General features: G+C 47.9%; 1 protein-coding gene across 2 annotated transcripts in view; it reads right to left on the bottom strand.

The window, feature by feature from the left end:
- Nucleotides 1–13314: 13314 nt before the first annotated feature.
- Nucleotides 13315–18221, bottom strand: part of LOC146829943 (lymphocyte antigen 6E-like) — a 152109-nt gene continuing 147202 nt past the window's right edge. Inside the window, exon 4 of one of the 2 annotated variants that reach the window (XM_085604205.1) lies at nt 13315–13677. The gene's annotated coding sequence lies outside the window, so the exon portion shown is untranslated. The remainder of the gene's footprint in view (nt 13678–18221) is intronic. The other variant, XM_085604206.1, reaches the window with a different exon arrangement.

The raw sequence follows: 18221 nt of genomic DNA, 5'->3' as shown, positions 1-18221 counted from the left end.
AGCTGTTCCTGTGATGTGAATCACCTAAGCTGATCTTGGAGGTATGGGGTTCCCCATTCAAACCTAGAGACCTTTTATTATTATTATAAAACTAGCTTATTAGCCAGGGGAGGGTGGTACACAAGGTATTATATGACCTGTTTCCACTATCATTATAATATGATTTCTCCCTTTGTTTTCTATGGAATTGTAACAATGCTGATGGTAATATTTCGAATCATTTGTTTGCTTATGTTAGCCAAAATACTGCATCTTAGAGCACATAGTTAAAAGTAAACATTTTAAACATTACCGTGTCTCTGATTACTCTTGTTGTGGACTGATATGAGAATAATAACGAACAGGTGTTCTTGATTCCCACCATTCCTGAGAGTACTCTAAGTCGCTGGTTCTGAGTGGTCTAATCATTGGTAGCTTTGCTGTAGTACGGAGAACGAATGAGACACTGATGCTGGTCGGATTGGGGTTCTGGGTACTGAGGTGAGTTTTTGGTACACCACAATTCACTGAGGTCCTGGTTTCCCGCGCATAGTTCTGTGCATGAGCAGAATCCCCGCAACCCTGACCTCAATGGAAAAGGCCACTATAGGGACATATAAGCTTCCACTTATGTGTCCACACCTTTAATATAATGCACCCTGCCTCCTGGGCTCATGTGGCCTGCCTTATCGGTGTCTGGCAAATATTACAAATAGTGATTTGACCTCGCCACTCATGGTGAGGGCGAAGTTGAACTTAAGCACTGCTCCTGCTCCCTTAAAATGCCAAATCTGCACAGTGACACCAACTTCTTACAGAGAAGAAGACCTGAAATAGCGCTACATGAAATCCGACAAAACTTTCTGGGTCTGGGGTTGATAAGCAAGATGCCAGATTGTCTCCAAATCACTGTAGCCTCGGTCTTCGATAATCCACACGAGATATTACTTTCCAAAAGTGTCTCTCTTCTTCAATATCAACCCCTTGGCAGGCGAGAAGCAACTCCAAGGCACGGATGGTACACAATGAATGTCATATTTTATGACATGGAACCTAGAATTCATACAACAGAGATTCTACAAATTAATATACCTTCTGCCGATACGACACGGATCATATTTTATTGTTCAAATAAGGGACACAAGGTCATAATGAGCCTTGGAGTCTGACCTTATATACCTGGGGTGCTGTGTGTTACTGCTGCTAGCCTCACTCCTCTCCAGGGTTTTTGAAGATGGAGGACCCCGGTGGGTGTTCGATGTGGGCTGGGCCAGCCGGGAGCTGCTGCCGGTAATTGATGAAGGGACCGGACGAGAGTACAGGCCTGCACCCAGTTGTGGGATTAATAAAGAGCCTATGGCTCCTTGGACCATCTCTATCTTGCCCAGCTATGGCATTCCTGTGAGGGACTTGGCAAGGTATGGGCAGTGAGGGACAAGGGGTCGACCAGCAGGATGTGGAAAGTGTCCAGGGGTAAATAAAAACTATGGGAAGAGATCTGAGTGTCCTTTAGGGTGTAAGCCAGCTGGCATGGGGTATCTACCTGCCCATGAGACAGGTTGCTTTATAAATGTACTTGTCCTGTAAAAATATCCACCTGCCCCTTTGGTGCCAGCTCTGATAGCAGGTGGTGGGGTGCAGTTATCACGCTGCGCAGAGTTTTTGTAGGGGCCTGTACCAGTTATGAAGTGTTTTGAAGAGGGTACACTTAACCTTGGCCTCTCTGAACCCTTTGGCCATATCCTTGATGACTGCATCCTAGTCATCCTCCATGCAGTCGAGGTGGAGGCGTCGTCACCATCAAGTGCGCAATTGTGATGGAGTATGAGATTATAGAACCGTAAACTGCTCCGGTAGGAAAGGGCCTCTTTCGGCATGGTCGGCCTCCACTTGTTTCCATATTTCTGATGTAATTTTGAACGGTAAGTGCACTTGGTCCCAGTGCCAGATCTCTTTCCCCAAAACTGTACCACGATTTACACACCTTCCGGTTTCCCTGTAAGTCCCTGGTAAATTGTGCCCCTGAAGAGGGTCCTTGAGGGCTCCAGCTGTCTATGTGCCACGCCAGAGACCCCTCACCAATGCTATGCACTCTGACATACATGTCTTGGTGCAGCAAAACTGAAGAGTCAGCATGTCACACTGCACAGGATATAGGTAAATCACCCCTACTGCAGTCCTTTAGCCCTAAGACAGGGTGCACTTTATCCTATGTGTGGGCATGTCAGCATGAGCAGTCATGCCCCTGCAATGCCCAGCTCATTTTCGACCGTGGATACCGCAAACAGGTGGGTGTCAAAGAGTTCACGGAGCAGATCAGCTATGTAGGTCTCCATATTGGCGATAGCCATTGTCTCCGGTATGCCTGTAATACGCAGGTTGTTACGGCGCGACCTTGCCTCCAAATTCTCGTTCTTGGCACGGATGATCCCCAGTACCTTGTCCATATGGAGAAGCTGCTCCTTAGTTTCAACTTGAAACTCGTGAAAGTCTGAGGCCCAGTTCTCAAGCATGTCAAGCCTGGTCTTGTGTGTTCCCACCTGCGATTTGACAGCATCTAATTGGGTAGTAAGTGCATCCAGCTTAGTGTCGATGTTCCGCAAACTGGACCTCATCTCAAGCATCAGAGTGCGCAGGTCTTCTCCGCGATCTTCCATCTGCGACTCTGTAGGCCTCTCTGCCCCGGCTTCTGGGGTCTAATTTCGTAAGCCTCGTGGTCCTCCGCTGGTCAAATGTCAGCTTCAGCTGTTTTGCCTTGAATAACCAAGACCTTAGCTGCCTGGCGGCGCAGGGTACGCCTTAATCTCCTGAGTTCACCTGCTTTGTCGAACAGAGACACGGGACACTCCGTTAGGCATAGAAGATAGGGTTTATTAGCTGCAGCTAAGTACAGTTGTCCCAGAAGTACACTCGGTATGTTCTTAGGAGACTGCCACTTAACTTCGTGGCGCACAATCTTTTATAACACACATATCCACAAAGAACACTCCCAATGCATACAGGGTCAACCAATGAGAAGAATGTGAAAACAAGATATTAAGTAACTTAAATAAGCCTCTCTCCCAACTGTGTTTGTCACCCTTCCCCACAAGTTAATCAGTGGTAGTGTTTATAGGTCGACTTGCAGGTGGCAGGACACATTTGTATGGCCTAGAGGACAGTTGTGAAATGAGAGAATACAAGTAAAGAATAGGGAAGGCCAGAGGATAAGATAAAGTCAGGAAAGAATGGTGCGAACCAACAGATCGTTGAAACAGGGATCAGTCAGACCAGACGAGGATTAGTGGAGTCGGCCGGACCCTGACACCAGCTATAAACAGAGGCAGGAGGTTATTTGACACGTTGCAGTAGGATGAGGGAAAACAACACTTCGTTCACCGTGCCGCCTGAGTGAGGGCAACTCAAAATGGCAGAAAGACACAAAATGGTGGCTAAATACAAACGGGATCGGAAACTGAATTACCTCAGACCCTCCTTTTGCCATTAATTATTCAGGCAAGACACACAGACTCATTTTAATCTGAGTCGACGTCAATGGCCATGAGGTCATCATTTTAATGCTCTCCGTCTTCCGTGGCACAGGCCTTGGGACACACATAGTGGCACAAAGACCACAGATGGCGGGGCCACACTGCATACAGAGACAACAGGAAAAAATGATGGCCAAAACCACTCCAAGGAATGTTAATACCTTCCATCCCCATTTGGACAGTAATCCCCAAAACCATTCCAATAAAGACCCATCTCCTTCGTCCTGATGAATCGACTCGGAGATCACATGTAATTTGGAGATGGCTTGGTATACCGTAGGGGCGTCGTCAGGTATATAAATGCAACAGCTAGATCCGATCAATTTACAAACTCCACCACGATCTGCAAGAATAACATCCAAAGCAATCCGGTTCTGCAATGTCATGAGACGATCCGCCTGAAGTTCAGCTGTGAGATTGCTCAAGGCTCCCACAGTGACATCTATGGTAGTCTCAACAACACAAACCAATTGTCTCATGTTTCTACTGTTGGCCATTGGGCCCCAAAAAGGAAGAAATCCTTTAAGGAAATCACCTCCCTCTTGTCCTGCCGTGTCTTTAGAATCAATAATCCCTCTGCCATATCTGTTTCTGTGATGTCCCGAAGGAGCAGTGTATGTAGGGGGGAGAAGAATGGCTATAAAGCATGTTCCTGAAAAATCCGTTGGTAGCCACGTGTACGCTCTATCGTGGCAGACAAAATACGTGTCAACAAAAAGAGGGACAAATGGGTGACAAAATACGTGCCCTGGGATGGCACTAACTGTGGTGAATTCTGAGATGTGTGAATGTATGTATGGGAACAAACACTCTTTCCTTGTCCAGTGTCAGTAGTCTGGCCATTTATTTGTAAACAAAAGTTAACTTGATGAGGCACAGTCCAAATTGGTGGAGATTTTCCCTGTTTAATCCTATCTGTAAGGCTAGTGGCGTAACGAGTCACGTTCCAAGCATCATATGCCCGTTTCTCATCAACAGGAACCTTACTATTCTCCACAATTCTAGTCATAGCCACTATTCCTTTTATCAGAGAACTATGACTAAAATCTTGTCAACTACCATTTGAACCAGCTGGACGTCTAAATCGGTTCTGATATGTATTTGAAAACATTACAAAATAGGCCCAAGCGGAACCTTCATAAGAAAATGTAAGGGCTAAATATGGCATCCCTTTTTCTGTGGTATGAGGCATAAGTCCACACACCCTACAGTCAGTTGTGTTGACTACCAATTAGTGTTGATGCAAAAACTGGACAAATGTATTGTTAAAATATTCTGTTCTCCTGATTAGTTCATGTTGGGGAAGCGTATATAATTGGTGTGGGGAGATAGTTGAATGAAAAGGCAAAGAAATAGAAGTAGGAACAGATTTGTGCTGCATAACATGAACAATCCAACCTATACAAGCCAATAAGATACTAGAAAACATAAGAACACACAATGTTATGCCACATTGACTGTACACTAATTTACAATATTTCTTTTTCATCTCTTCCTTCTAATTATTCTTTCCCAATTTGACATCCATCCTCTAAAATTGTTGCTCACGGCAATCTTCCTTACTCACTTGGCTGTGATTATTAGCCGTCCTATGACACTGCAAGTTTTGCGGGCCTAGCCACTATACAGGTCACGAACCAAGACTCCTACCGTGACCCTCCAACCTGGACAGATGATACATGTCACGAAAGAGATGAAAATTTCAAGTGTCCTTGACCAGTCTAGGCCTTAAATTATATCGACTTCTGTTCAGTACAGTTTGGTCCTGAAATAGTGTCTGTGGATCTGTAGTGTTCAATCGGAGATGTGGTGGTACTGCTTCTTGTAAAACGTCGTCATCTTCTTTTTCACATCGAGCTCCATCTAGGTGTGCACTACTGAAAGGTACAAACCGAGGGACCCTTTCACCTTCAAAATCACCTACACCCTTACGGACCCACTGGTCAAAAGGCAAGGGCAAGGGCAAGGGCACCTTTTTTGCAGTGGATCCAGTTCTTTTTCCCTTCGACCTTCACTGCTGTACGTGTTACCAGAAGAACCTGTCGAGGCGCCCTCCAACGAGGTTCTAAATTCCTTGTCCTCTGAACATTTTTCACACAGACCCAGTCTCCCGGTTGGATAGAATGACCTGTGTCTGTGGAGGCCTCTGGTAAAGCGTCTCAAACCTGTTGGTGGAGAACACGTAATTTAGTGGTGAGGTCATGCAAGTAATCAATCAGCATTGGATACTGTATGTCAGAATACTTTTTAGGGCGAGGGACTCCCCAAACATTAGCCGGGCGCCGAAAAACAACCTCGTATGGGCTGAGTCCCAAACGAGAATGTACAGCTGTTCTAGTGGATAGGAAAGCCAAAAGGAAAAGCATCGGGCCAGGCAAGTACCGTGCTAGCCTGTACCTTTGCAAGCTTAAGTTTGAGAGTGCCGTTATAGCACTCTACCAAACCCGCTGATTGGGGATGGTTCACCGCATGGAATTTTTGGACTATACCAAGACCGGCACACACCTTTTTCATAATTTGGCCCACAAATTCACTTCCATTGTCACTCCAGACAATGCACGGCAAACCAAACCTAGGGAAGAACTCTTTCAGAAGAACTTTGGCAGTGGACAAAGCAGTGTTGTCTTTCAGGGGGTAGGCCTCTATCCATCTGGAGAAGGCACACACCACCACCAAAACATATTTGAGATTGTTGCATCGTTCCATGTGAATATATTCAATTTGCAACACCTCAAAAGGATATGTTGGGGGAGCAAAATGACCTGCTGGAGTTGGGGTTCCCTTTCCTGGATTATGTATCAAGCAAACGATACAATGCTTCACTAAATTGTCTGCACATTTTGGAATCCCTTCGTTCAGCCACACTGGAGCCAGAAGCTTACATATTCCTTTCGCACTGATGTGGGCTGGACCATGTGCCATAGCAACTACAGGCAGTACATAGGCACCTGGTAACAGCCAACGCTGATGTTCTGACAATTCTATCCAACATCCCATCGCGTCTAACATTCCTGTACTCTCTTTACACTTATTCAACTCTTTCTCTGTAGCCTCTCCTTGAATCGATCTCACACTTTCTATTGTATCCTCACACATTCCTTTTTCCTTGACCCAATTTGCAGGGCCCGCAACATACATGCGACTCAAAGCATCTCTGGGTGTTTCTTTCGCTACCTCATCCGCAAAAGCATTCCCGCGACCAACATCATCAGTAATCCTCTTATGCGCACTACACTTTATGATTGCTATCTGGGTAGGCAAAGCAAGTGACTCAAGAAGATCAGTTACCAACTGACCATGCTGTATTTTAGTACCGTGGGAGGTAAAGAATCCTCTTTCCTTCCACAAACGACCAAAGCTATGTGCCACACCAAATGCATACTGGCTGTCGGTATATACATTCACTCTCTTCCCCTTAGATAACACACATGCTCTGGTCAAAGCTATCTGTTCAGCCGCCTGAGCTGAATTATGTCTGATGCGTGCTGTCTCCACGATTGTATGCAAGGTGGTAACAGCGTAAACTGAAGTTGTTTCACCATTAGGGAGTTTAAAACAAGAACCATCCACCCATAGGATCCCATCCGGGTCCATTAGTGGTGTATCCTTCAAATCAATCCTACCTTTTGTCTCCTCCTCAGTACAGAGAAAACAATCATGGTGTTCCTGAAAACCTTTCTCTTCTGGAGAAGAGGTAACAATGTGGCTGTATTTAAGGTGTTACATCGTTTGATGTGCACATGACTAGCCAAGAGCGTCAGTTCATACCCAGACAAGCGAGCGCTTGTAAGATGCTGCGTTTTTGTCCTATTTAGCAAGGTATCCACTGCATGTGGTACCATGACAATAAGAGTGTTATCAAGCACCACTCCAGCAGATTGACAAATAGAAATTTCTACTGCTGCTGTAGCTTTAAGACAACTAGGCAATGCCTTGGCTACTGGATCTAATGTAGCCGAAAAGTAGGCACATGGCCGCTGCTTGTCTCCAAATCGTTGTGTTAAGACTGACAACGCACAACCCTCTCTTTCATGGACATAGAGCGTGAAGGGCTTACTGTAATCCGGAGTACCCAACACAGGAGCAGAGCACAGAGCAGCACGTAAATCAGAAAAACTCTTCTGACATTCATCAGTCCAAGGAAGGGGTTGGGGTGTGTCTTTCAAAGTGAGTGCCAACAAAGGTTTAGCCAACAAAGAAAAATTTGGAATCCACTGTCTACAATAAGAGGTAATGCCCAGAAAGGCACGCACTTCTCTTTGTGTGGATGGCACAGACATTTGTGCAATTGCTTGAATACGTTCTGGGGTCCGTCGCCTTCCCTCCTTCGACAAGAGATGACCTAGATAGGTAACCTCTTGGCGGGCATATTGTAATTTAGAAGGTGAAACCTTATGGTGAAGGTCAGACAAGTGACGCAATAGTGCAATAGTCACGTTTTTGCAAATATCCTCTGAATCAGCAGCAATCAATAAATCATCCACATACTGAATAAGGGTAGCACCTGGCGGCAAAGGAAAAGCATCAAGCTGGCATTTCAGAGCTTGGCTATAGATGGAGGGACTTTCACAATAGCCTTGGGGTGCGCGCTTGAACCGGAAACTACGGCCTCCTAAAGAGAAGCCAAAAATATCCCTACTCTCTTCAGCAATGGGGATGCTGAAGAAAGCATTTTTCAGATCGATAACAGAAAACCATGCTGCAGGCTCGTGCGGTCGGCCCCCCTCTGACTTTGCTCGTATCTCGGCACAGGAGCGGAGTTCAGGAACGTGGGTCACTTCAATCGAGGCACCGCTTTATTGGCTTTCTTACCAGAAGTGTACAGCTCGGCAGTAGCTCTTTATGTGGCAGGATCACTGCAGGATTTGTTCTCGGCCGGCGGAGCTCGCTCAGAGAGCGGCAATTTCGCAGCTCAGCAGGGCACGCCTCTCCTCGACTGTCTTAAGGGTATACATGATCCCACTAGCCAGCATCATCCGCTCTCACACTCCTACTCCTACTCTGATGACACACAATTTATTCTCTCCCTAATGGACAAGATGTCCTGTTTCCGGATCAAGTTCAATTCCTGCATTGCTGAAATCGCCCACTGGATGAAGACCGACTGCCTAAAGCTGACCACTGACAAGATCGAAATCGTGATATTCGAGGAGAGCACATCACTGTGTGGCTCCACCTGGTGGCCAACAGTGGTAGGACTGACACCCACCCCCACCACACATGCTAAGACCCTCTGGATCATCACTGACAGCCTTCTTGACATGACCACCTAAGTCAGTGTCGTCACTGCCTCATGCTTCCACACCCTGAAGATGCTGAGGAAGGTTTTCGAACGCCTCCCCATCAGCACCCAGAAAGCTGTCATGCACGCCCTTGTAACAAGCAAGCTAGACTACGGGAACGCCCTCTATGCCCTCTGCCAACTCATCAGAAGGCTGTGGACCATTCAGACCTCAGCAGCCAGAATCCCTTCTAACCTCCCACACTACACTCCGATCACACCATACCCGAACAAGCACAATTCAAACTCCAGCTCATGTTCAAAGCACCAAATAACATTCCTCAACAGTTGCATCTGCTTTCAGAAACCTGCCGGACACCTCAACCCACGCAGACTCCTGCTCCCACAAATGCCATGCATACGGTGCAGGAAGGCGGCATTTTAGCCACTGATGCTGGCTAGGCTTTGCCGTGTAATACTATTGCGATACCCCAAAAATGGTCCTGTGAGTCACACTAATAAGTCCTTAGCTCACTCCCGGTAGCGTGGCAAAGAGCAGTCAAGCTTTACTAGAGGAACATGCGTTAAGCATTTCAGGGAATCCACACGGACGATGAGTAATTGACACAACCGGAAAGAAATCCAACACCAAGTTATAAAAATAATGCACATTTTTATCTTAATTTAGACACCAATACGAACTTGATCAGATACTTGAAGGGGTGGCAGTGCCTCGCACTGGCGTAACTTGATGAAAAAGGCTTTAGGCTTTGTTTTTAAAAAATATGTGGCCGATTCATATTTTTAAATTGTGTGGTGTTCTTGGTGGATGCAATTGGGCTTATTTTTGTGCCCTTCCACTCCTGGCACTCTTTGCTTTTCGCAGGTGAGAGGGCGCGCCTAAGGAAAGCTCATCTGCACCCATCTGCGCCCGAACGGGGCCAGGGACCAGAACCCCTGGTCAGATGCTGGTCTTCTCGATGGAGGAGTTGGGGGAGTCGAGAGGAAAGGGCACCACGCGGAAGCTGTCCCCAGAGGTGAGGGACAGGTTCAGGCCAGAGAGCCTATTAATTGGTGGAGGGGAGATAGAGCCACGGCAGGACCAGGACACAGGGGCAGAGGGCTCGAGCCTGGTAAACCAAACACGATAAGGATGCATGTAGGCCCAGGGAAAGGGTTGGGCACAATGGTGCTGAACATGTGCTCCCTTCAGAATCATAACATGCAAATCTTCTCTTTACTGCAAGAGGAAAGAGCAGCTATGCTAGCTGTAAGGGTAACCTGGGTGGAGGCCGGCTCAGAACTCACTATTGTCGTGGCCTTACCCCGGATGAGGCATAACCGGCAGGGCGATAAGAGAGGAGGGGGCAGTGGTCAGCCGGAAGCCCCTTACCTCAGAGTGTGTGATAGCAGAAAGTTTGGATAGGGCTGAGGTTCTGGGGATGAAACTAGTGCATGGTGATGGTGGCAGTCTATCACCCACCTCGGACAACCCACCTCTGCAGTGATCTGTTCATTGAATTAATAAGTGAAATGTGCTGAAGGTACCAGCAGGTAGTAGTGGTGGGGGACTTTAACTTCTGGTGGTGTCAAGTACCAAGAGAGCCCTCGATGAGTGGGTTTGGTGAGTGGATGGTTATGCTGGGTGGAGTCTCAGACCCATGATAAGGGCCATGCGTTAGATGTAATCTGGTCTGCTCAGCCGATAACAGAGATTGAACCCTGCTGCTGGTCGGATCATGATCAGATCCAGTTTATAATCCCTGTGCCCAGTCAGCCAGTGTACCCGCCACCAGAGTGGCGGATGGTGCACAACTGGACACAAATAGACAAAACCCGTTTTGGGAAGGCGTTAAAGGATGCAATGCACCAGTTTAGCAACAATGGGCACATAGATCGGGAAAGTGAGTGGTTTCTATATGGGATGCAGGAGGCCATAGATAAGGCGGCTCCCTCTCGGAGGGAAAGAGTAAGGAATAAAGGCACGTGGGTCCCCTGGTATACCCCGGCACTCAGAGAAGGAAACGGCGGGAGGGAGGGAGGGAGTAGGACGCAATGCTGGGCATATACAAAGAAACGATTACAGCGATTAAGGCAGAGTTTTATGAGTCAAGGATCACAGAAGCGAGTGATACAGAAAGGGAGACTTTTAAAGAGCTGAGGGAGTCAAGCTAAACCAAAGAACGGAAGGCAGTCCTAGATCCAGAGGGCTGTAATAAGATGCAGGACTTCCATCTAAAGAAAATTCATGATATTCTAAATGAGGTAAGAAACACCCGGCTTTGTCCCTACCCAGTGATAGTGGGTGATGTGCCTGGCTTCCAGGGTGAGAAGCTTTCAGTGTTTCCACCATTGGACCTCGAGGCCCTGGCACAGTTAATGGCAGCCGGTAAATCTGGCTCGCCGGAAGACCCTAGCCCTCCCAAGGTGCTCAGAGTGGCCTTTCCTGTGGTGAAGGCGGGGGGGGGGGGGCTGCTCTCCCTTCTGAACTCTTTCCTGAGGGTAGGGAAAGTACCACTCAGTTTTAAGAAAGCTATGGCAAGCCCATTATTGAGGAAGACCCCAAACACCTAAAGAATTGCGGCCCAGGATCTAAGTTACCTTTTCCAACTAAGATCGTGGTACAACACGTCAACAGAATCCTTGCAGACTCTTTCGGGGAGCAGCAACTGCTCAACGCCCCCCAGGCAGGGTTTAGGGCGCACCACAGTACGGAACTGGTGATGCTTTCGGTGCTGAATGAGCTCAGGCTGGTGGCTGATAGGAACGCGCCCTCCGCGCTGATCCTATTGGATCGTACAGCCGCATTTGACACGGTTGACTATCAAGTGTTGATCGACCGCTTACGGGTGTGGGGGATCGCAGGGCCCGCCTTTTGGTAGATCTCCTCGTTGCTGAAGGACCAGTCTCAAAAGGTACAGCTGGGTGGCTTTATTGCTAGAGAAAGAGTACTCTTGTGCGGTGTTCCCAAGGGGTCTGCTCTGTCCCCACTTTTATTTAATATTTATCTTCAGCCTCTGGTGGCGGCAGTAGCACAGCCGGACTGCCAACAGTTTAGTTACGCAGATGGCACCCAGCTGATCCTGCCGATTGATAACTCTAAGCAAGCGCAGTTGAATAGCCACAGGTTCACCGTGAGCTGGATGACGGCTGTAATTAGCTCAAAGTGAACCCAAGCAAGACCGAACCCTTGGATGGATGGTTTTTGGCCTCAGGAGTTAGGTGTTACCCGGAAATCTGTGCCTGTTGTAAAGAGCCTAGGGGGCAGATTTATGTTTCCTGGCGCATCCCTGCAAATCAGCAAGGATGCGCCAGGAATGATGCGTCACGCAAGTTTACCCTTGCGCCACACATGATGCGCCGCATTTACAATGCGGCGCATCATGGCGCAGGAATAAACAGATGCGTGACGCATCCGATGGCGTAAGGTTGGCGCAGTGCTTCAGTTGCGTCGCAAGTGCGACGCAACTCCAGCACTGTTCCAACCTACCCTATCCCTAACGTGGTGCGTCAAGCCTTACGCCTGCTTCAAGCAGGCGCAGGGTTTTGGCGCATCAGCGTTGGGAAAGTGACTCAGTCAAATCTTATAGATTTGACTGAGTCACTTTTCAGGGGCGTTCCTGCGACAGAACGCCCCCCCCTCTGTCGACACGCCCACGTGAAACCTGACGCAGGTTTCATGTGGCGCAGGGCTTTACACCGTGACGCATCTCCATAGATGCGTCACGATGTAAATATGGCGCAACGTGGCGCAGGGTTTACACCGCCGCTGCGTCACAAAAGTGACGCAACAGCGGCGTAAAAGTGGCGCATTTCCGATATAGATCTGCGCCTTGGTATTTAATTGGACAAAAATGCGGCAATGATCAGGCAAGTGACGACAGTCGTGGGAAGCTGCGTGGGCCCTACTTAGGCAGGTTCGGAGGCTTGTGCCTCTTCTATCCTTCTTAACAATGCGAACAGCCGAGGCAGCACCGATTGGGTCGCGCTTGGACTCTTGCAATGCGTTAGTCTTTGGGCTCTCAGACATGCTGCGGGATCCGCGCCAAGCAGTCATGAGCGATGTTGCAAGATAATCTACCCAGCCCGGCGCACGCCTCGCCGTTGTTGCAACAGCGTTGTTGCCTCCAATAAAGCAGAGGGCCAGATTCAAGTGCTTATGCACTGCACATTAGACCCTGTATGGGACGATACCCGCGTATATTAAAGACAGTCTAAGGCGATATGTACCGGGACATTGTTTTCGCTCCTCTGAGGCATCTTTGCTGACTGGCCCTCACTTCAACAAATCGACCGTGAGTGGTCGGACTTTCGCAGTCTTGGTGCCTCAGTTGTGGAATGGAGTCTGTGAAGAGAAAATACCCTCCTTCTATTTTGTAAGAACAGGCCTTTGGTAGAACCTTTGGTAGAGCCTGATTGAATGTCTCTGTCAAGGATTAGTTGAACAAGCACAAAGAGACTGATGTGTGAAGCTGATGTTTAAGAGGAAATGTCTGCAGCACTAATCCTTCGAATTAGGGAATCAGCAACTTTTTGTATTGTTTTATCAATCTTGACTATTTGTTCAATTGAAAGGCACATAGGGAGATTTCGGATCAATCTTTATTCATTAGCCCAGTTTCACCGATTATTTACACCCTTAAATACTTTGAAACATGATGGCTCATGACGAGAGCCTGTTCCTACCTCTAATGACCAAATATGGAAGGTCAGAGGCGGTTTACACATCTTAATGTCTCCTTTACAGAGTTTGAGGAAGTTTCCACTCATCTTCATACATTGATTACAGAGGGGTTTGTGCACATCTTTGGCCGAGTGGAAAAGTCTTCATTCCAGGTTCCTTGAGGACACCATATAAATCCCCTTGTCCCTCTCGTTCCTTTGGACACCAAACACCAAGCCGGGAAAGGTCGGGTCGCAGGAGGGGTATCTTGGGTCCCGCTGCTGCTAGGTAGAGAGAGAGAGAATCATGTTAACATACAATAGACAACGATACAAGCAAAGCACCTGGGGCTGGATTACAGCTGTGACCAGATGTTTGCGCACAATCGTCATTTCATATGAGGTCTGTTACATTCCAAACAACGACGTGTGAAGCTAGCCAATGCTTGTGCAACACCGACCTATTGCATCTCTCATAAACACTTCTTTCGCCTGCTATTCAAAGCTGTATTTAAACAAGTACATCCCATATGGAATCCAAAACCGAAGTGAGGGCTGAATCCATACTAGCATCATTCGGGCGGGGCTAGCACTGGCTGCCCTCAGTCAAAACCTCACTTTTGGAAGAGTCCCTTTGAAGCAGCATGAACTAGCAAATATGTTTTGGATCTACACACAGGACAATCAGAAGTGCATCCTAAAACTCGGGGCAAAGAACTGCCTCTCTCCTGACCCTGTTTCTTGCTGCAAGAAATGTTTGGTGGTGAATTAAAAAGGAGTTGGCTGACTGACTGAACCCTCCTGTCTGGTGTGGATTTAGACCCAGTTCTGAAGTTTGCACAGTCATTATTTTTACCAGGAGGCCTTGGCAATAAGTCTTTAATTTGATCATTGAGTTCTCTCTGTATGTGTTACGCTTGGTACTATTTCTGCTAATTTATGTGCAATGTGTCAGGCGGTTACTAGCCTTTGTGGGAGCGGTTAGTCGATTACTCTGGGGGCACCCACTGCAGAGGGTTGATGGTATTTGTGGGAGTGTTGAGTCGATTACTGAGAGGAGGCAATGGATCGATGGTGTTTGTGGGGGTGGTGAGTCGATTACTCAAGAGGAGCCCACAGCAACAGATCGATGGTGTTTGTGGGAGCGGTGAGTCGATTACTCTAGATGAGCCCACGGCAACGGATCGAAGGTGTTTGTGGGAGCGGTGAGTCGATTACTCAAGAGGAGCCCACAACAACAGATCGATGGTGTTTGTGAGATTGGTGAGTCGATTACTCTAGAGGAGCCCATGGCAATGGATCGAAGGTGTTTGTGAGATCGGTGAGTCCATTACTTTAGAGGAGCCCATGGCAACGGATCGATGGTGTTTGTGGGAGCGGTGAGTCGATTACTCTAGAGGAGCCCATGGCAATGGATCGAAGGTGTTTGTGAGATCGGTGAGTCCATTACTTTAGAGGAGCCCATGGCAACGGATCAATGGTGTTTGTGGGAGCGGTGAGTCGATTACTCTAGATGAGCCCACGGCAACGGATCGAAGGTTTTGTGGGAGCGGTGAGTCGATTACTCTAGAGGAGCTTAAAGCAACGGATCGATGGTGTTTGTGTGAGCGGTGAGTCGACTACTCTTGAGGAGCCCACGGCAACGGATCGATGGAGTTTGTGAGATTGGTGAGTCCATTACTCTAGAGGAGCCCACAGCAACAGATCGATGGTGTTTGTGGGAGCGGTGAGTTGATTACTCTAGAGGAGCCCACGGCAATAGATCAAAGGTGTTTGTGGGAGCGGTGAGTCGATTACTCTAGAGGAGCCCATGGCAATGGATCGATGGTGTTTGTGGGATCGCTGAGTCCATTACTCTAGAGGAGCCCACTGCAACGGATCAATGGTGTGTGTGGGAGTTGTGAGTTGACTACTTTAGAGGAGCGCACAGCACATTGTTGATGGTGTTTTTGAAAGCAGTAAGTTGATTAATTTAGAGGAGCACATGGCAGCTGGTTGATGGTGTATGTGAAGCGGTGAGTTGTTTACTCTGGAGGAGCCTCTGGTCGTGTTCCTTGTCCTGTGAGGTGATTACTTTGGAGGAGCCCAGCAGTGCTTTCTTTGTTACCTCCACCCAGCGATCAGTTCAGAGGAGCAAAGGGGTTTGCCTCTATTTACCATTCAATCAAACAATCAAGCATTAAACTATTTATTATTATCGGAACCAGTTTAAAAAAAAATTCTTAAAATTAAGTTAGAATTCATATTTATTACTGGTGTCTGTGAATGTCGTTGTTCATGTTATAAAAATGATTTGCTGCTCACGCCTGCCAGAAAGCAAGGAGCATCTGTGGTGTTCTATGTATTGCTGCGCATTTCCACATACTGTTTTTCATGTGTCCTCCTCTTGCCTCATTTATGGTTTAGAATGTTGGGATTGTCCTTATACTCAGTGTTATGCTGTAATAAAATGTTGGGCAACAGTGGATGAGAACATCAACTTCAGTTGGTGCCGATCCTCTGGGCCCGTTAGATGTACATACCTGCTGCCGCTGGAATAAACCTTCTTCCTCTCCTCTGCTTGTGGTGGACTACATCTTTAGAATTGATGACTGTCTTGGGGTTTGGACCTACTCTCCAGGAAAACGCAGTCCTGCTCAAGTTATTCTACTTCATTAAGGTACTGCGCTTCTTTTGCTTTCTCAACGGGCCCAGAGATCGTTTTGTTTCCCTGCTTTCATTTTTTTCAAGACTCTGCACTGTTCATTTTCTCATTAGTTCAACTTTTGAACTAGCGCCTGTGTTTTCTGCCCTGGTGTTAATTTGACTTTCTATCCAGTCTTCAACATTGGGTTAGCGTTCCCTAGCGCCCGTGTTGATATTTGAATTTCCTCTGTGCCTCATCTCGAGCGTACTCTCAAGCGTGCCTTTGTTTCCACACACGCGGAGGGGTGTGGCTCAATGGTTAGAGCGGCCGACCCTGAAGCAGAGTTCTGGCCAGGGACCAGGGTTTGATTCCCGCCCCGGCGGGGCTCGGGCTCAATTTCCTCGGACCTGTCTATTCTCGCCTCGGTGCCTATTCTAATCACGGGCCCCACGCTGCAACTCTGGGCAATAGCTTGCTTAGCCTCCACACCGGCCCCAACAGTGCTAAGGATGCCTGGCTTCACCCTGGGGGTGCCCAGGAGTGGACACTTCACAGGGAAAGCCAGGAGGGGTTCCACAGCGGTATGAGTATCAACGCCAGGAAACCGCAAAAGGCGACACCGCAAGGTGGCCGTCTGGTGACAGTGCGCTCTATAAGTACCTTGACATTTACATTTACATTTACACACGCTCGTATTTCGTCACTCACCTTGGTTTCCCTGGACACCTCGTACCACGACACAACACCCTGTTGTCCAGGCAACCAAACTGAGCGAGTTGCTTTTATTTACGCGCTGCTCTGCCGTGGGATACCGCTCCGGTGTCTGCACCTTCCAGCATTTGTTTTCATTGTTTTACTTCAGTGTGCACAGTCGTGGGATATCGCTCCGGCTGCTATGTTTTCTTGTGGATTCTGGAGTTCCATTTTCTTCTACACTGCTCCGGTTTCATTTCACTCTCTCCTGCATGTTGAATGCTGGGACTTTGACATCACTTCCTGTGAACAAGGAAGTGCGCCGCCTAAAAGATCTAGCATGCCAACCTCTACAGCTTGTGGATCCAGTGATTCACACACTTGCTGGTAAATGCTAGCAACGCTACAAATCTACAGTTCTACAGTTCATCATTTGGAAGTCTATTTGAGTCTTTTTCTCTTCTGCATTTGTTTAATTTATATCCGTTTTACTACAATGTATTCAGTATATTTACTGTCATATCTCCAATTATCTTTGTTTTTCTCTCTTTTCTTCTCTATCTGTTATTCTTTCTGTTTCCTATTATCCAGCATTTTTTATTTTTTTCCTCCTTCTCATTCTTTTTCCTGGTTGTTTTCTATTCCATTTCTTACACCATGCAAACTGTCACTCCTCCTAATTATTTTTTGCAAGATCCTGGAGAACCACCTTTAAAATGGCGATTGTGGTTCAGATCTTCTAATGCTTACCTAGGAGCTGTTGATGGCATGAAATTTAAACCAGACAGAAAACACAGTCTTCTTTACTACTATGTAGGTGTTGAGGGGCAAAATGTCTATGATCATTTACCTGTCTCTAATGGCCATGACAGTGGTGACATGGATGAATATCAATTAGCCCTTAAACAATTGAGTACATATTTTGAAGGTAGAGTTAATTTAGTTATCCATAGTGTTGGAGCCGGCCTCGTGGCGTGGTCCTGTTCCCCCTCGCCAAGCCGCACGAGGTCCCCTGCACCTCGGGGCTCCTCCATTTTGGATTGTACGTGACTCTGCGCACCAGCCTACGTGACCCCGCTCAACCCGGCCTCGGCCCCCAGCAAGCCCCGACATCAAGGCACCAACAACTGGCCAGGGGGTACCACGTGAACATTTCCCCACTCCCGGCGGAGGGCAGTATCGATGGGACCCCCAACCGTCCTCCCACACCTAGGTGCGATCGCCCCACAGTTCTCCTGGGCCTGGCGCCTTTCCTGCTGAGCGTCTGGCCACTCCCGACCCGGCCTCTCCGCCCCCCCGGGCGCAAGGGTCCGGACATCAAAGGGCTCCAGACCTATATCTGGGGCGACCCTGCAACAGGACAGCAGTTGTATCCCGGAGTCAAGAGCCCTGCTGATCGGATCGCGGCTGACCCTACGGAGAAAGACTCATCCTGGAACCACGCTCTGAGCCCTGCTGACTACGTCGCGGCTCCACCGTGCTTAAAGACCTTCACGAACCTTTGGGGCCC

Source organism: Triturus cristatus, chromosome 5_1, assembly GCF_964204655.1.
Source record: "Triturus cristatus chromosome 5_1, aTriCri1.1, whole genome shotgun sequence".
Classification (NCBI taxonomy): Eukaryota; Metazoa; Chordata; class Amphibia; order Caudata; family Salamandridae; genus Triturus; species Triturus cristatus.
The sequence above is the reverse complement of the archived record's forward strand: the minus strand, read 5'-3'. Positions and strand labels throughout refer to the sequence as shown.